At 44.2% G+C, this 14,538-nt stretch overlaps 1 protein-coding gene across 26 annotated transcripts in view; it reads left to right on the top strand.

The window, feature by feature from the left end:
- The window catches only part of LOC132402627 (uncharacterized), a 381,320-nt gene that overhangs the window by 29,357 nt on the left and 337,425 nt on the right, over positions 1-14,538 (top strand). For 4 of the 26 annotated variants that reach the window (XR_009515017.1, XR_009514988.1, XR_009515008.1 and 1 more), the window contains one exon: positions 5,611-10,014. The exons of 20 other annotated variants lie outside the window; for them this stretch is intronic. The gene's annotated coding sequence lies outside the window, so the exon portion shown is untranslated. Of the gene's footprint in view, positions 1-1,397; positions 1,489-5,610; positions 10,015-14,538 lie in introns of those variants that run through there. 2 more of the 26 variants (XR_009514989.1, XR_009515012.1) reach the window with 2 other exon arrangements.

Genomic DNA, 14,538 nt, shown 5'->3' with positions numbered 1-14,538 from the left:
CTCAGCAACATTGCAAGGGTTAATGATCCTGTGGTTTTGATGAAGTGCCTGGTTTAGTACATGCTGGGGATGGGTGTGGGGTGATTGGAATGTTTTGCACTCACAGGGTGACAGGAACTTCCTAATTACTCAAGGAGAAACGGCTGCATTCCACGGGGTGGGGGAGGGGTAGCATTTGTGTGTGTGTGTGTGTGTGTGTGTGTGTGTGTGTTTGTCAAACTGTGTGTGCATGTCTGTGAGAGTGTGAGTGTGCACAGCTCTGTGTGTGTGTGTGTGTCAGAGAGAGAGCCATTGTGAATGTATACATGCAAAAATTATGTGTGTTGAGTGTGTGATTTTGTATGTAAATATGAGAGTGCATGTTTGTGTGTGCATGTGTATGTGTGCTTTGACTCACATATTTTTCTCTCTCACACACACACTAATTCCTATTCACACTGTTATACGCAGTCAGACACACACACACACACACACACACACACACACACGCACACACAACACACACACACACACACACACGCACACACACACACACACACACACACACACACACGCACACACACACACACACACTCAGGAGTGGATGGGAGGAAGACCATGCAGTACAGTGACTCAGAGGAGCTGTTATACAACTACCTCAAGGAGGGAGACTACAAAGATGCTCCTCTTCTGTCCGCCTCAGGGTGGGTCAGACCACTATTGTCTTCTCCCAGTAACTGTGATGTTACTCCCCAATTACAATCTGATTCATCTGTGTACTCAGATACAGATTCAATTATTTATTACATGTACTTTGAAGCACACAGGGAAATGCATCATTCGCTTTAACAAACAGTACAACATAAAGGTGTGCAGAGGGCAGCTCACAAATGTCATACATTCCGGTGCCAACATAGCATGCCCATAATGCCCAGCAAAGAAGCAACAGAAACAGCAATGAAACAAACCAAGGCAGGAAAACAAGCCCCTTCCCTCCCTCCCTCCCACCCACCCACTCACACTCATAGATGGACTCCAACCTCAGGGCAGGCCGTCTCCGGGCCTCCAGCCTCCAGTGGTCTCACAGACTCAAGTACTCAGGACTTCAGCCACCAGGCCTCGACTGGCTCCCGGAGATACATGGCCCTCTTCTACCTCACAAATGCTCTTGACTCTGTGAATTGGATATGGAGTGTCTTCCTCAAGTACGGCTGCCCTTGGAAGTTCAACTCCTTCGTATGACAGTGAAATGGTAGGAAGCAAACCCTGATCTTCAGGTCAAGAAACAACCTCAGTCCGGACTGCTGGCAAGCGAGGCTGCATCATAGTCCCAACCACCTTTCTCAACCTCCAACCTTGCTCCTATTCCAACCTTTTCTTTTAACACTTTATACCAGCTCTCTCCTCCTTTCTTTCAGTCTAAACAAAGGGTCGAGATTGGAAACATTGATTGCCTATTCCTGTCCAGAGATGAGGAGTCATTGGCAGACTGAGTTCAAGAGGAATGAGGTAAAGCTGCAGCTCTATAAAGCTCTGGTTAGACCACACTTAGATTCTTGTGTTAATGTCTGGTCACCTCATTATAGGAAAGTTGTGGAAGCTTTAGAGAGGGGCATAGGTTTACCTGGATGCTGCCTGGATCAGAGAGGCCGTCTTATGAGGAAGGTTGAGTGAGTTAGGGCTTTTCTCTTTGGAGTGAAGGAGCGTGAGAGGAGACTTGATAGAAGTGTGCAAGTTGATGAGGTATAGATAGCCAGCATATTTTATCCCAGGCTGTAAATGATTAATAGAAAGAACATAGTTTTAAAGTGATGGGAGGAAAGTATAGGGGATATCAGGGGTAGTGGGTATTGGGATGCAGATAGGGGGTGTCAAGCACTCCTTCCCTCTGCAGATCACTCTAAGGCACCTGCTTAGCTTCTCCCCCCCACCCTCGATCAGGATCACATGAAGCCATGGGAGCAGGTGGTGTATATCCTGTCCTGGTTTTGTGACCACTGACGCCAGGCAGACAATCTCTGAAGAGTATTGATAATGGCTGGGGTCACCCATCTTGTAAAGACACTGCCCAGAAGAAGGCAATTACTAGCTATTTCTGTAGAAAAACTGGCCAAGAGCTATTATGGTCAAGACCATGATTACCCACCATCATACAACACGGCACATTAAGAATGAATAAAGTCAGGGGTAGTTTTTTTTACACAGAGAGTGATGGGTGAGTGGAACATGCTGCCAGGGGTGGTGGTAGAAGTAGTTACATTAAGGGCATTTAAGAGACTGTCATGGATGAAAGAAAAATGGAAGATTATGTGGGAGAAAAAGGTTGGATTGATGTTGCAGTCGATTAAGAAATCAGCACAACATGATGGGCCAAGTGTCTCTACAGTGTTGTACTATGTTCTATGTCTATTTATGATAGGTCTATCTATGTCTCTATGTTCCATGTTCCATGTTCCATGTTCTATGCTGCCTGACCGCTGAGTCCCTCCAGTGCTTTGGCTGTTGCTCCAGATTACAGTTTCTGTGGCCTTTTGTATCTTCGCCTTTCTTGTCGCGATATCACACACCACCACCAACCCCTTCCCCCGACAATAAACCTCACCAGAGATAATCGAGAAAACAAATGGTAAAACCTCACCGCCAAGCCCTCCCCACCCACCGTCAGTGAGCTTCTCGCCAGAGATAATCGAGAGGACAAATGGTAAACTGCGTCCAGTCCAGAACAAAGACCACCCAAGCCTGTTCACTGATCTATGGGATACAGACAATGTTTGCATGTTAAAAAAGATTAGCTTTAGTTGTCACATGTACATCAAACTTTAATACATACAGTGAAGTGTGTCATGGCCCCCTGAACATGGCTCATTGACGGCAAATGACTCATTTCATGTTTCAACGTACATAGACAAATAAAGCTAATTCCTACACTAGGATGTCAAAAGCAGAATGTAATATTCCAAATGATGCCATACCATCATAGAGTCATGCAGGACAGAAACAGGTTCTTTGGCCCATCTAGTCCAAGCCAAGCTATTATTCTGCCCAGTCCCATTGACTCATACTTGCATCACAGACCTCTATATTCCTTCCATCCATGTACTTATCCAACTTTCTCTGACAGTAAATGTTAAAATTGAACCCGCATCCACCACTTCTGCTGGCAGTTCATTCCACACTCGCACCACCCTCTGAGTGAAGAAGACCCCCCTCAAGTACTCCTTAAATATTTCACCTTTCACCATAACCTATTGCTTCTAGTTCTAGTTTCACCCCTTCAGTGGAAAAAGCCTGCTTGCATTTACCCTATCTATAACCTTCATAATTTTGTAAACCTTTATCAAATCTCGCCTCATTTTCCCACACTCTGAGGAATAAAGTCCTAACTTATTCAATTTCTCCTTATAACTCAGGGTCTCAAGTCTTGGCAAAATCCTTGTAAATTTCCTTTTTACCCTTTCAATCTTCAAAGTTCAGAGTAAATTTATTATCTAAGTACACAAATGTTATCATATACAACCCTGAGATTCATTTTCTTGCAGGCATTTACAGTAGAGCAAAGAAATGCAATAGAATCAATGAAAAACAACCAACGTGCAACAGAGGACAAACTGTGAAAATACAAAAAAAAGATAATACTAAGAACATGAGTTGTAGAGTCCTTGAAAGTGAGTCCACAGTTTGCATTTAGTAATCATTTCAGGGTTGCAGTGAGTGAGCTTATTCACCCTGGTTCAGGATTCCTTTCCTTTAGGTAGCCAACCAGATCTACACACAATACTCTATAAGGTCTTAAAAGTGTCTTATACAACTGCAACGTAACATCACAAAGTTTATATTCAATGTCCTGACTGATGAAGATCAGCATGCCAAAAGCCTTCTTCACCACTATGTCTATTTGCAATGCTACTTCAGAGGTTCATGTAACCAACATCCTAGATCCTTCTGTTCTGCAACTCACTTCAAGAACTGCAATTCATTATGAAAGTCCTACCTTGATTTGACTTTCCAAAATGCACCACATCACAGTTATCTAAATTAAATTCCATTTGCCATTCCTTGGCCCACTTTCCCAATCAGATGAGATGCCTCTGTAAACCCTGAAAACTATCTTGAAGCAGGGCAGATGGCTGACACGTAAATAAGATCACAACAAGTTGAATACTATTTTTGACAATTTGTCCCCAGGATGTGGATGTTGCTAGCATTATTCATTCGCAGTTGTCTTCCAGGACAACAACTTGCATTTATGTAGCGCCTTTTAACATGGGAAATAGCCCCAAGCTGCTTCACATGACAACAGTCTGAAGCAACATACTGGGACCTTTCTCCAAACAAACAAAAAGAACCTTATGCTGACAGCGGAGCACGCTGGAGAACCAAGTTGGTTCGATGAATAAACACTCTTTGAAGTAGAAGAGCTGTAACTGTTCTCAACCACAGCTCCGAATGGGCAGAGCAAAGACCGACAAGTTTTCTGGTACTGGTGGTGATGGCGTGGGATGGACAAGGTGGGCTCAGAAGATGTCTTGCCTTGCTTCAGAGAATGATTCATAGAATAATTGCCCCATAAAATAAGGCAATTCAGTCAATCAAAACGATGCCAGTCCTTATTAATCCCGGCCATCTGGGCCGTGTGCTTTTCTTGCTAATACCATTGGGAAGAGGTAAGGAGTCTTTGGTCCCACACCACCAATTATTGCCCTTCAACCATCAGGCTCCTGAACCAGTGTAGATAACTTTAATCACCACATCTCTGAACTAATCACTGTACACAACCTATGGACTAACTTTCAAGGAATCCCCAACTCATGTTCTCAGTATTATTTTATATGTACAGTGGATTATTGTTAATTAGTCCATTGGTTAATCAGGGCAGCAACTTATTTGAGACAACTCTTAAAGAACAAATACTATTTAAGAAAATAACTGGGACTCCTTTTGTTCATTTAAGACACCATGCCACTTAATTGGGGGCAGGAAACTGCTTCTGAACAGTTCCTAGCTAGTGTCAGACACATGCATTTGTGTAGCTGTTAGATACAACACCGTGCTTTGAGCAAGTAGTTTTTAAATAGCTTCAGTTGCATGTGCTTGTGTTCATAAAGCAGTGATTTTTTTCCCACTGAAAATTGGTGAGAACTAAGCATAAAAAACAATTTAGAACTGATCTTACTGTGGTTTTGAGAATTCAGGCTTGAAGATTCCAAAAATGGCCAGGAGTGAGATGAAACAACTTTACTACTTCAAGTTATGAACTAAAAAGAATTTGAGGGTATCGGCAATCATGTTGAATATCACAATGAAAATGAAGATTTGGAGGATGCAATCATCAAATGCATTGTATGAAAGTAGTTCATTATCTCCACAAGGTGCTTGCACTAATTTTGTTCATTTACAGTCAATCAGAAGATCACGGCAGTGTGTTGGTTACCTGTCATGGTGATGTTGACAGTGAAACCTGTGTGGAAGAGTTTTTAAAGTGTAAAAGCAGTTGCAGTGTGACAGATCCACTCCCTCAACCTTGGATGTCAAGGTCCAATGGAATGAGTAGTTATCATAAACTGAGGTCTTCCTTGTTAGCAGCAGAAAATATGACTTCTTCTGTGCCTTATCATGTACTTCACTTTCTAGGAAGCATGACAGAACTGCCTCCTTGATCACCTGATGGGGTCATCCGCCCAGACCGCTGAAGCTGAATTCAGATGTTGGATCAGGCGTGATCCGATTTCACCAGGGTATGAGGCCTACCAGCTACCCTGGTTTAGATCACCTGTTGAAGTGGTGTTTGGAGACTGGCGCATGCAAACAACTGCTTCTAGCCACAAGGAACAGAGAACTGAGTGTCCGGTAGGGACCAATGTTGAATGAGCTGCCCCAGAATGGACATGTTAAGCCCCTTCACCAGAGGTGGTACCACCTCCCTGGACAGCCCATACATGGAAACATTCACTGGATGAATTCCTCCATCGATAACCGTTAGGAACGAACACAGTTTGATAGTACTGTAGTAGTATTGGTAGAGCACTAATTTATTCTGTATTTCATTTAAATGCATACAGTGGTGCTAGAAAGTTTGTGAACCCTGTAGGATTTTCTCTATTTCTGTATAAATATGACCTAAAATGTGATCAGGTCTTCACCTAAGTCCTAAAACTAGATGAAGAGAACACAATTAAATAAAAAACACAAAAACATTATACTTTTTTTCATTTTTTATAGAGAAGAATGATCCAATATTACATGTATTTGTTGAAAAAGTATGAGCACCTCTGAGGTAATGTTTTCTACAAAAGTTATTTAGAATCAGGTGTTCCAATCACTGAGATGAGATTGGAGGTGTGGGTTGTAGAGTTGACCTGCCCTATAAAACAGACAATCAAAGTCAAGTTACTGACAGAGCCTGCCCTTCTCAAGAAAAATCTGTCTGGTGCACCATCCCTCAATCCAAACATTCACAGGATATGGAAGAAGAATTGTAGAGATGCATGAAGCCGGAAAAGGCTACAAGAACATTTCTGAAGACCTGAGTGTTCATCAGTCTACAATAAGAGGTATTGTATACAAATGGAGGAAACTCAGTACTGTTGCTGCTCTCCCTATGAGTGGAATCACACCAAAAACACAACATACAATGATGAGGGAGATGAAAAATAACCCAGGGTAACCTGCAGAAATCACTAGAAGTTGCTAAAGTCTCTGTTCACAAGTCCACTACAGGAAAACCATTGAACAGGAATGGTGTTCATGGAAGAACACCACGGAGGAAACCACTGCTCTCCAAAAAAAATTGTTGCATGTTTCAAGTTAGCAAAAGACTATCTGGATATTCTACAACATTTCTGGGACAATGTTCTGTGGGCAGATGAGACACAAGTCGAACTTTCTGGTAGAAATGCACATTGCTATGCTTGTGCATAAAAGGCTCTTTACACCACCACCAACACCAAAACCTCATCCCAGTTGTGAAGCATGGTGGAAGGAGCATTGTGGTTTTGGGGCTGCTTTGCTGCCGCAGGGCTTGGATAGCTTGTGATTGTGGAGGGAACAATGAATTCAGAATTGTATTAGGACATTTTACAGCAGAATGTCAGGGTAGCAGTCCATCACCTGAGGCTTAATAGTACTTGGAAGATGCAAAAAGACAATGTCCGAAAGACAAGGGTAAATCAACCACAGAATGGTTTAAAAAGAAGAAAGTTTGTGTTTTGGAATGGCTGAGTCAAAGCCCTGACCGTAATCCCATAGAAATGTAGTGGAAGGACCTGAAGCAAGCAGTTCATGCAAGAAAACCATCAACGTCCCAGGGTTGAAGCAGTTTTGTAAGGAGGAATGGCCTAAAATTCCTCCAAGCTGACATGCAGGACTGATCAACAGTTACTAGAAATGTTTGGTTGAAGCTATTGCTGTACGAGGAGGTCAGAGAAGTTACTGAAAGCAAAGATTGACTTTTTTTTTCCAACAAATACATGTAATATTGGATCATTTTTCTTAATAAATAAATAAACAAGCAAGTTTTGGTGTTATTTATTTAACTGGGTTCTCTTTATTTAGGCCTTAATTATGTAGAATTAAAGAAAATTCTACAGGGTTCACAAACTTTCTAGCACCACTGTAACTTGTTACTCAGTTAAGTGGTAGTTTGTATTTTTTTATAACTTTTTAATTATTTTCATGAAACTTCAGCTAACTGGACCAAAATGCACTAGTCCCAATGTGTCTGAATTAACCAAAATCCACTATTTTCAAATATTTTTTAGTATTTGCTCACTTTGTCTTCTTTTGCACTGTTGGGGTCCGGTCCGCGGACTCTGGACCCCGGGCCTTGCAGTCTGCCCTCCTGTCACACGGAGCCATTGGATCATCTTGGCTTAAGGAGGTGCACCTGTTGCCTATTAGGGGGCAGGTGTTTATAAGGGGCTTGGGGAATGAGCCTAGTTGTGGTGTTATCCTGCTCTATATCTGGATTGCTGGCTTGGAATCCTGGCTGTAGCTGTTTCACCTGCTCTGGATCTGGTTCTACCCTGGTGGCTGCCCTGCTCCAAAATCTGCTCTGTATCCTGTTCTGCTGTGGTTGCTACCCTGCTTGGAATCCTGTTCTGCCCTGGTTGCTGGCCTGTTCTGTATATGCTCTATCTAGTTGGTCTTGTTCCCCTGCTTCTCTCCTGTGTGTGGGTCCTGCTGTTCTGCCTTATTTGTCTTGCCTGTGCTGATGGTTGCCTTTACCAATGTACCTGGTGTATCATGGTAGTCCTGCTGCTCACCCTGGACCCAGCTTCCTTCTGATCCCTTGCCTCTGTTGGGCAGGTCTGGCTGGACTGCCACTGCCCAGTGGGGGTTCTACCCCTTCCTACCTGTTGCCTCTGTTGGGCAGGTCTAGCTGGACTGCTGCTGCCTGGTGGGGGTTTCTGCCCTTTCCACCTATTGCTTCCTAAAGGTTGTGCCCTGCACCTGCCCAGGTGTCCACGCCTTGCCCAGGCCTCTGTTTCTGCCTGGGTGGTGGCCCTGCCTGGGATCCTCCTGTCTGCCATGAACTCTGGGATCCTCCTGCTTTGTCTGAACTCTGGGATCCAGCCCTGCCTGCCTCACCCCTTGCATGCCATGGCATCCCCATCCTGTCCTACCCCTAGTACTTCAGTGTCTGTGTCCTGCATTTGGGTTCAATCCTGCCCCTGTTCCTGCTGTGCACATTAATTGCTGATTGTTCTTTGTTTGTGTCTAGTTTTTCATTGATTAACTAGACACTTTGACCAGTGATCAATCCAGACAATAGAAGTTTGAGAGGAGGGGATTTCACTCAGTCCAATGCCTGAATAGAAGAAGGCAGCAGTCAGTCACGGCAGTGTAATCGAATTTTGGCCAGAGACTAATGTGGAGATCAGAAGTTTGAGAGGAGGGTACAGTATTTTGCTCAGATACACTTCCAAGAAGAAAGGGGGAGCAGCAGGTCACAGCAGTGGGACATAGCTTTGACCGTCAACCAATTCATGCTTGAGATTGATAAGCAAGAGCCAATTAAAGGAAGGCAGGGTCAGAGGAGTGAATTTGAGGCTTCAGCAGAGAGAGACTTCAGTCATAAATGAATGAAAAGAAAAGCTCTGGGTTAAGTATTTTTTTTCCTTTCCCTTCTCAGCTTGGACAGTAGAAATGCCAGGCAGGATAGTGGGATGCACCTCTTATGGAATGTGGGAAGGCAAGGAGGCAGCCAGTGTCCCTGACGACTGCAACTGTGAGAAGTGCATCCAGCTGCATCGTCTGAGAATCCATGTTAAAGAGTTGGAAATAAATGAACTCCGGATCATTTGGGAGGCTGAAGGGGTTGATAGAAAGGGGATATAGAGTTACACCCAAGGTGCTGGACACAGGAAACTGGGTGACAGTCAGAGAGGGGATAGGGGTTAATGGGCCAGTGCAAAGTACCCCAGTGGCCACCCCCCTCATCAAATGGAGTACTGTTGGGTGGTTGACCCAGCAGAGGAAGGTCACAGTGGTTGGATCTCTGGCACTGAGTCTGGCTCTATGACTCAGAACGGAGAAGAAGAGTACTATTGTGATCGGGGATTTGTTAGTTGGGGGAACGGACAGGAGGTTCTGTGGGCAAGAATGAAATTCCTGGTAGGTATGTTGCCTCCTGGATCCCAGGCCTGAGACATCTGGGATTGAGTCCTCAGCAGCATTAAGTGGGAAAGTGAATAGCTAGAGGTCGTGGTCCATGTAGGTACCAATGACATGGGTAGGACAAGTGACTATGTTCTGTATAGAGAGTTCAGGGAATTAGGTGCTAAGCTAAAAGGGAAAGGCCTCCAGAGTTGTGACCTCAGGATTGCTGCCTGTGCCACATGCTAGCGAGGCCAGAACTAGGAAGATTATATAGTTTAGCATGTGGCTAAGGAGTTGGTGTTGGAGGAAGGGCATAAGACTTTTGGATCATTGGGCTCTCTTCCAGGGAAGGTGGCACCTGAACTGGAGGGGGACTAATATCCTAGTGGGAAGGTTTGTTAAATCTTGTGGTGAACTACATATACCTGTCTGGACACGCCCCCCCCCCCCCCCCCCCCCGCTGACCATGGCTCCTCCCACAGACCCCGGTATAAAGGCGATTGAGGCCTGAGCCCTGCCTCTCAGTCTCCAGGATGTAGCATGGTGGTCAACTACTGCTTGTTCTTTCTTCCAGTCAATAAAGGCTGATATCTTGCCTCACGTCTCAGAGTTATTGATGGTGCATCAATGCTACAGGGTGGAGTTTAAACTTGAGCTTCAGGGGGATGGGAACCAGAGTGCCAGAACAGTTAGTGGAGAGGTTGTGGAGCCAGAAGTTGGCAAGACCTCAGACAAAGTCAGGAATCAGAAGGTTGAGCATGGGGTGGCTAGTGACCTGAGCTGCAGAAATTTCAATGCAGCAAGTATCGTAAGAAAGGTGGATGAGCTCAGGCCATGAATTAAAACATGGAATTATGACATTGTAGCCATTAGTGAGTATTGGTAGCACGAGCAGCAGGACTGGCAGCTCAATGTTCCAAACGTGACAGAATGGAAGAGATTGAAGGAGGAGGGGTGGCTTTACTAGTCAGGAAAAACGTCACGGCAGTACTCCATCAGGAAAAATAAGACTGGAAAACTTGACCAGAGAGGCATTATGGGTGGAAATAAGAACTAGGAAAGGTATGAATATATTAATGGGGCTATATTACAGACCACCCAAAAATCCTAGAGATTCCAAGGAACAGACCGCTGCAAAAAACATAAGGTTGTTATATTACATGATTTGAACTTTCCACATATTGACTGGGAATCCCACACAGTACTGTAAAAGGGCAAGATGGGACTGAGTTTGTCAAATGTGTACAGGAAAGTTTCAGTATGTAATAGTGCAATGAAAAAATGTGTGAGCCTGGATCCACTATTAGGGAATTAAAGAGGGCAGGTGACAGAAAACAGTGCAAGGGAATAGTTTGGATCCAGTGACCACAATGCCATTAGTTTCAAAGTAAATAGGCCTGGTCTGCAGGATGAGCTTTTAAACTGGAGAAAAGCCAATTTTGATGGTATCAGAAATAATCTGACAAGTGTGGATGAGGACAGGCTGTTTTCTGGCAAAGGTGTACTTGAAAAGTGAGAGGCATTCAAAGTCAAAATTTTGAGAATACAAGGCTTATATGTGCCTGTTAGAATAAAATGTAAAGATAACAAATGTAGGGAACCTTGCTTTACAAGAGATATTGAGGACTTAGTTAAAAGACTCGTCATGAGGCATATCAAGACCCTGTTGCCCCCTTCACTGGACCCCCTGCATTTTGCGTACCGTCCCAACCGCTCAACAGATGATGCCATTGTCACCACCCTCCACCTGACCCTAACCAACCTGGACAAAAAAGACACATACATTTGGATGCTGTTCATAGACTTTAGTTCAGCATTCAACACAATCATCCCTCAGAAACTGATTGGAAAGCTGAGCCTATTGGGTCTGAACACCTCCCTCTGCAACTGAATGGGAGACCTCAGTCAGTCTGGATCAGGAGCAGCACCTCCAACACCATCACACTGAGCATGGGGGCTCCCCAGGGTTGTGTGCTCAGTCCACTGCTGTTCACTCTGCTGACCCACGACTGTGCTGCAACACTCAGCTTGAACCATATCATCAAGTTCTCCGATGACACGACCGTGGTGGGTCTCATCGGCAAGAACGCCAAGTCAGCTTACAGAGAGGAGGTGCAGCGGCTAACAGACTGGTGCAGAGCCAACAACCTGTCTCTGAATGTGAACAAAACAAAAGAGGTAGTTGTTGACTTCAGGAGAGCACGGAGCGACCACTCCCCACTGAACATTGACGGCTCTTCGGTAGAGATTGTAAAGAGCACCAAATTTCTTGGTGTTCACCTGGCAGAGAATCTCACCTGGTTCCTCAGCACCAGCTCCATAGCAAAGAAAGCCCAGCAGCGTCTCTACTTTCTGTGAAGGCTGAGGGAAGTCCATCTCCCACCCCCATCCTCATCACATTCTACAGGGGTTGTATTGAGAGAATCCTGAGCAACTGCATTACTGCCTGGTTCAGAAATTGCACCATCTTGGATCGCAAGACCCTGCAGTGGATAGTGAGGTCAGCTGAGAAGCGGTCTCTCTTCCTGCCATCACGGACATTTACACTACACGCTGCATCCGCAAAGGAAACAGAATTGTGAAGGACCCCATGCACCCCTCATACAATCTCTTCTCCCTCCTGCCATTTGGGAAAAGGCTTCGAAGCATTTGGGCTCTCACGACCAGATTATGTAACAGTAACAGTTTCAGACTCCTCAATACACGAAGCCTGGACTGACACCTTGCCCTATTGTCCTGTTTATTATTTATTGTAATACCTGCACTGTTCTTGTGCACTTTATGCAGTCCTGTGTAGGTCTGTAGTCTAGTGTAGCTTTCTCTGTTTTTTTATTACGTAGTTCAGTTTAGTTTTTTGTACTGTGTCATGTAAACCATGGTCCTGAAAAATGTTGTCTCATTTTTACTATGCACTGTACCAGCAGTTATGGTCGAAATGACAATAAAAGTTGACTTGACTTGACTTGAAGACAAAGGGAGGTGTGTCATAGGCATAGGCAGGAAGGAACAAATGAGGTGTACAAGAAATGCAAGAGAACATTTTAAGAAAGAAATCAGTAAGGCTAAAAGAAGGCAAGAAGTTGTTCTAGCAGACAAGGTGAAGGAGAATCTGAAGGGATTCTATAGATATGCTAAGAGCTAAAGGATTGCTAGGGACAAAATTGCTCCTCTGAAAACACCAGAATGGTAATCCATGTGTGCAGCCAAAACAGATGGGGGGAGACCTTAAAAGAATTCTTTGCATCTGTATTTTCTTGGAAGTCAGATACAGTCTATAGAAGTGAGGCAAAGTGGCATCAACGTCATGGACCCAGTACAGATTACAGAGGGGGAGGTGTTTGCTACCCTGAGGCAAGTCAGGATGGATAAATCCCTCAACCCTGCAGGAGGTAAGTACAGAAATTGCCACAGCCCCAGCAGAGAAATTTTAAACATCCTTAGCAACAGCGGAGGTTCTAGAGGATTGAGGATAGCCAATGTTGTTCCGCTCTTTAAAAAAGTCTGTAAACAGAAACCAGGAAATTATATGCCAGTGACTCTGAGATCAGTTGTGGGAAAGTTATTGGAACGGATTCTAAGAGACTGGGAGTATGGGTATTTGGATAGATATGGACTGATTAAAGATAGTCAGCATAGTTTCATGCGTGGCTGGTCATGTTTAACCAATCTTACAGAGTTTTTTGAGGAAGTTACCAGAAAAGTGGATGAGGGCAGGGCAGTGGATGTTGTCTGCATGGACTTCAGCAAGGGATTTAACAAGGTCCTGCTTGGGAGGTTAGTCAAGAAGGTTCAGTCGCTTTGCATTCAGGATGAAGCAGTAAATTGGATTAGACATTGGCTTTGCATGAGAAGCCAAAGAGTGGTAGTAGATGGCTGTCTCTCTGACTGGAGGCCTGTGACAAGTGGATGGCTGCAGGGATCAGTGCTGGGCCTTTTGTTGTTTGTCATCTATATCAATGATCTAGATGATAACGGGGTTAACTGGATCAGCAAATTTGCAGATGACACCAAGATTGGGGGTGTAGTGGACAGCATGGCTTGTAAAAGGATTAGTATCAGCTGGAAAAATGGGCTGAAAAAATGGCAGATGGGATTTAGTGCAGACAAGTATAAGATTTTACACGTTGGAGGACCAACCAGGGTAGGTAGGGCACTGAGAAGTGTGGTTAAACAAATGGATTTGGGAGTATAAAATACTTTGGAAAGTAGAGTTGTAAAGAAAGCTTTTGGCACATTGACCTTCATCAATCAATGTATTGTGTGCAGGAGATAGGATGTTATGTTGAAGTTGTATAAGATGTTGGTGCGGCCTGATTTGGAGTATAGTGTGAGGTTTGGTTACCTACCTACATGAAATATGTAAACAAGTTTGAGAGAGTGCAGAAAAAATTTACAAGGATGTTGCCAGGTCTGGGGGATCTGAGTTATAAGGAAAGATTGAATTCTATAGAACATTGCAAATTTAATAAAGGTATACAAAATTATAAGGGGTATAGAGAGGGTAAATGCAAGCAGGCTTTTTCCACTGAGGTTAAGTGGGACTGCAACCAGAGGTCATGGGTTAAGGGTGAACAGTGAAAAGTTTAAAGGGAATATGAGGGGAAACTTCTTCACTCAGAGGGTCAAAGTGTGGAATGTGCTGCTAGCACAAGTGGCCCACACAAGCTGGATTCCAACGTTTAGGAGAAGTTTGGATAGGTACTATGTTGCCTGGATTGGGGAGCATGCCTTATGAGAACAGGTTGAGTGAATTCGGCCTTTTCTCCTTGGAGAGACAGAGGATGAGAGGTGACCTGATGGAGGTGTATAAGATGATGAGAGGCATTGATCGAGTGGATTGTCAGAGGCTTTTCCTCAGGGCTGAAATGGCTAGCATGAGAGGGCACACTTTTAAGGTGCTTGGAAGAAGGTACAGAGGAGATGTCAGGGATAAGTTTTTTACGTAGAGCATGGTGAGACCGT

Source organism: Hypanus sabinus, chromosome 12, assembly GCF_030144855.1.
Source record: "Hypanus sabinus isolate sHypSab1 chromosome 12, sHypSab1.hap1, whole genome shotgun sequence".
Lineage (NCBI taxonomy): Eukaryota > Metazoa > Chordata > Chondrichthyes > Myliobatiformes > Dasyatidae > Hypanus > Hypanus sabinus.
This window is presented reverse-complemented; position numbering and strand designations above follow the sequence as displayed.